The 4,982-nt window shown below is 40.2% G+C and overlaps 1 non-coding gene across 1 annotated transcript; it reads right to left on the bottom strand.

Moving 5' to 3' along the window:
• Positions 1-4,669: 4,669 nt before the first annotated feature.
• Positions 4,670-4,776, bottom strand: LOC133798849 (small nucleolar RNA R71). The gene has a single exon (XR_009876066.1). It is a non-coding gene; the product is annotated as a small nucleolar RNA R71 (small nucleolar RNA).
• Between the last annotated feature and the right edge of the window lie 206 nt (positions 4,777-4,982).

The following is a 4,982-nucleotide window of genomic DNA, read 5'->3' as shown; positions in this document are numbered from 1 at the left end:
TAGTTACATTAGAAATCCCACCGGAATTCCCTCAACAATGGATAGACCAAGGGCTGACACACATCCATTTTGGGGCTATTCGACTCGCCCTCACCCATCATAGACGAAAAGGCTTACCTGTTTGTGCTAGGATCACTCTGTTGGATACACGAATGTGAAGGTTTCAACATGCCTCCATCGGCACCCTTGAAACGACGCTTAATGCGGGTATGGTAATTGTCAAATTCTACCCAAACTTCTGCATGTCTTTGAAAGATAAAAGACTTCTCAATGCTTTAAAAGTTCAGCTACAAATTGTGGGCTTAGACCAAGATCTAGAATCTATTGGTGCTACATTACACTATCAAATGGCTTACAGAGTCCAAAACCATGCCATTGACATAGCACTTTCGGGAAGCTCAGACGCACTGATGATCATTGTTGATACAAATCAACAGCAAAGTTGCACCCACATACCAAGACAAATCACTACTGAAGAACTGCAAAAAATCCTTCCGACCTCATGGATTACTAATTACGAAAGGATCCACAGACCGCCTCCTACAATCCATTCAGAAAATCCAGCGTACTCCACAAATAAAGATGGGTCTATTGAAATCAACTTTCAAAAGAAGGAAGATGCACCTAAGATATTCTCTACTCAGTACATGATGTCCTCAATCATACCAACAAATGCATAAATCACCTGGTTCGAAAAAAATGGAATCCTCATATATACCTATAAGTCATCCTCAGGGCATATTTATTGGGACGTATGCAACTGCCCAGATTGCATTAACATGGACGTACCAGAAAGAATCCCCAAGAAGACTAGTACTAGCAAAGTATTAAAAGAAAAATGGGAGGCAGGACACACAAATATTGCTCCTCTTGGGCAACCTTCTGGAAAATTTGATTACTTAGTCAAATACTCCTTTGATTCACCATCCTACCCCCCTCTCCCACCTATGGGACGAAGAAGAAAAACACCCAATGACCCCCCCCCCCCCCTCAGCCAAAACAAAAAAAGGTCCTACCATGTTACAAGAAAAAACAACCCAACTCAAAAATCGCTCACCACCTCATGATAAATACCCATAAAGGTGATTTTCCACTATCTGCTTCATTTACAAATGGCGATGGTACAACAACCCACCAACCAAAGATCACAAATCCAAAAGTTTGAGAGCCTGATGGATTCCTGAAAAAGATCTCACCTGCAGAAGTCATCTTGAATTGGAAAGATAAGAACATGCTAGCCCAAAACAAAACTCTAGCACAGATCGATGAAAAACCCTCTCACGTCAGCCATAAGATGACCAAACTCAGTGTTGAGTCTAGTTTTTGTCATGTTTAGGTGGTGTTTTAAGTAGCCTTTTATCTCATTTTTCTTTCATTTAGTACGGGTTTATGCTGTGTTTGTTTGTCTTTGTGAATATCAGGAAGAATTGAGTACTTGGAGGAAAATGTCAAAGAAAGGGAAGAAATAACCAAGCTTTACAACATATTTCGAGAAAGGATGAATCTCAACATGATTTGGAAGTGTTGGTGAATTTTTGGGATGAAATCTTGAAAAATTGAGAAATCTCTTAAGAGCCACGGCATGAGCAAAGTAGAGCCGCGGCTAGCTAGTGAAATAGAGCCATTGTTTTGAAGGAGAACCATGGGCCGCGACATGGCTAAAGAGGGCCGCGGCATAGATGGGCATCAACCCAGAAATCTTAGACACGGGCCGCGGCATGGCTAACTAGGGCTGCGGCATGGAGAGAACAAATCGCCCAGGAATTTAAACACGGGCCGCGACATGGTGCATGTAGAGCCGCGGCCCGCCTCTTTTAAAAAAAAATTGAATCTTAGGTTTTTATAAGGCGAAAAAGAGAGAAAAAGAGGAGGTACGGATCTGGGGTGGAAATTGCTTGAAGGTTGAAGGCTGGGAGTATTCAATCTACATGTTTTTCTTCTACTTTCTGATGTTATCTTTAATTGTCTTTGTGATTAGTATTATGATTATGAACTAATTTTCTGTTTAGGATTTTTAATTGAATCACTTGAATCCCTATTATGAACTAATGCAATTTCAATTTTCTTCTTCTTCAATATTCCTCAATTCCATATAACCTGTTCTTTTTGATTGACTATCGATTGGCCATCTATAGTCATTATATATATGTTTTCAAATCAAAATCTGAGAAGTGAGATTTGAATCTGCTGTGGTTATATTGGACATAATTTTAATTTGGAACGAAAGTATCCATATTAATTGTGTGACTGTTTATTAAGTTGTCGAGATTAATGCTACCTTTGTGGTTCAATTTACCATAGAAATATAGGAAATTGTCACCTAGGTTGATTTTATAATTCATAGTATGATTATAAGCTGCTGTATCAACTTGTTAATTGAATTAGGCAGAAAGAAGAAGAACTTAGTACTTTTCATTAGGAAATGATAGAGAGGATAGTTGATAAGATTAAATATCCTAATTATTTCTTGAGTGTTTAAATCCAAGGTTTTGCTATTAGTTGTTATTTTATTCAATTTTTAATTATTGTTTCTGTTGACTGCGTTTTTAGCCAACGACGTGAGAACGTCAATAACGACAAGCCTTCAAGAGAAATAAAAACGACACAGACGGTATAATAAAGAAAATAAAGAACACACAAGAGATCTTTATAGTGGTTCAGCCCCGATTGTCGGTAATAGCCTAATCCACTTAGAGTTGTGATTTATATATCTGTACTCAAGATCAGATGGACTGAGCCAACTGAGTTTCTTCAGTACTGATGGAAAAAATACAAGAATTCTCTCTCTAGAATTCTCAGACCCAATTTTCTCTCTCTAGAATACACAGTCCCAATTTTCTCTCTCTAGAAAGAAGAAGCAGAAGAACCCCCCTCTCTCATCCCATAAGCTCTCTATTTATAGGCCTGGGATCCTCAACTGATATCCCCTTATGATAGGGATATTTTATTATATTTATTACATTTAAACATTCAAAATTCGAAATGTAACAAACCCCCCATTTGTGGGAAGAATGAGAGATTCCCGCGTATGTTGTTGAAGCTGTCTCTGGGAATCTTGACTTAGTCTCCTCTAGCTAGTTGATCCACCTCCTACTGACCACCCATGCAAGTGTTGGTCGGACGTGCATGGTGGTAGGACATGCATGGTGGTAGGACATGTTTTCGTGGGTTGAACGTGCATGGTGGTAGGACATGCACTTCTCTCCTCTAACATGACACTCTCCTCTAGCATGCCATGTTCCTCCTTGAACCAATCTCCTTGGCTTCTCCTCGGACCAAGGTGGTCCGAGGCAACCTCCTTGGCACCTCACCTTGGACAACATTGAGGCAACCTCATTGGCACCTCACCTTGGACAACATTGAGGCAACCTCCTCCATGACATCTCACCTTGGACAACATTGAGGCAACCTCCTCCATGACATCTCACCTTGGACAAGTTCAAGGCATTCTCCTTTAGCATCTCCCAAACATGTCTGATCGAACATTGTATAGGCTCTCCTTATCAAAATCTAAGTCTCCATCCTCTTGCATGAGACTCCTCCTCCTTAGCTACTTACCTTGGACACGTTCGAGCCAACACTTAGGAAACCTTGGGAGGTTTGCCTCCTACACACCCTTGGGGTCTCTTAGGACCACATCCTCCTTGGGGTCTCCTAAGACCACTTTCTCCTTGGGGTCTCCTAGGACCACATCCTCCTTGGGGTCTCCTAGGACCACTCCCATTAGCTCTCCTAGAATGCATTCTCCTTAGCCTCCTAGGATGCATTCTCCAATTTTTGGGTATAACAGTTTCTGAATACTATAGTTCTTTTGTTGTGTCTATAAGAATCAAGAATTTTAATTGATCAAATAGAAAGAGAAATTAATTGACTGGTAATTGAGAATTCAGTCCTTGAGGACGATACTTGGTTTCTTTACCATATTATTACAAATTGCGACTGTGTGCACTTGCATAGCTTAAAATTTCGCAACAAGTTTTTGGCGCCGTTGCTGGGGACTGAAAAGAATTATCAATATCAGTCTGATTAATTTTTATTCTAATTTGATTTTAATTTCTCTTGTTTCTAATCTGTTTAGTTGCTTAATTTTTCTATCTCAGGTGAATTGTGTTATATGCGTAGCAGAAAAGGAGCAGACAGTCTTGTTCCTTTGAATCCTGAGATTGAAAAGTCTTGCAAGAAAAACAGAAAGAACAAGAGGGAAGCCCAAAAGTCTGTGAAGATGGCACAGAATGATGGGGATGACAGGAATGTTTTAATTCCTGGAATTGCACAAGGGGGTCAGGCTCAGAAAAATGCTGAGAGAAGCCTGAGAGACTATGTACTGCCCACTCTGACGAGAGTACAAAACAGTATACGCCCACCAGCTGTAGAGGCTAACAACTTTGAGATCAAGCCAACTATTCTACAAATGGTGCAATCCTCTGTTCAATTTAATGGGTTGCCTTCTGAAGATCCTCACACCCATTTGTCTAATTTTCTGGAGATGTGTGGAACTTTTAAATACAATGGGGTGAGTGATGACGCTATTAAACTTAGGCTTTTCCCATTTTCTCTGAGGGATAGAGATAAAAGTTGGCTGAACTCTTTGCAACCAAACTTTATTATTACCTGGCAAGATTTGGCTCAGAAGTTTTTGTCAAAATTCTTCCCTCCTTCCAAAACTGCTAAATTGAGGGGAGAAATCAATAATTTTTGCCAGAATGATGGAGAATCATTGTATGAAGCTTGGGAACGGTTCAAAGAACTTTTGAGAAGATGTCCTCATCATGGCATTGAACAGTGGATGTTAGTGCATAATTTTTATAATGGTTTATGTCCTACTACTAGAACCATTATTGATGCTGCAGCGGGTGGTACTTTTATGAGCAAGAGTGCAACTGGTGCTTATGAGCTGCTGGAGGACATGGCCACAAATAATCATCAGTGGTCTGAGGAAAGATCATCGGGGGTTAGAAAGGTAGCTGGGGTGCATGAGCTGG

Source organism: Humulus lupulus, chromosome 8 (assembly GCF_963169125.1).
Source record: "Humulus lupulus chromosome 8, drHumLupu1.1, whole genome shotgun sequence".
NCBI classification, from domain to species: domain Eukaryota; kingdom Viridiplantae; phylum Streptophyta; class Magnoliopsida; order Rosales; family Cannabaceae; genus Humulus; species Humulus lupulus.
This window is presented reverse-complemented; position numbering and strand designations above follow the sequence as displayed.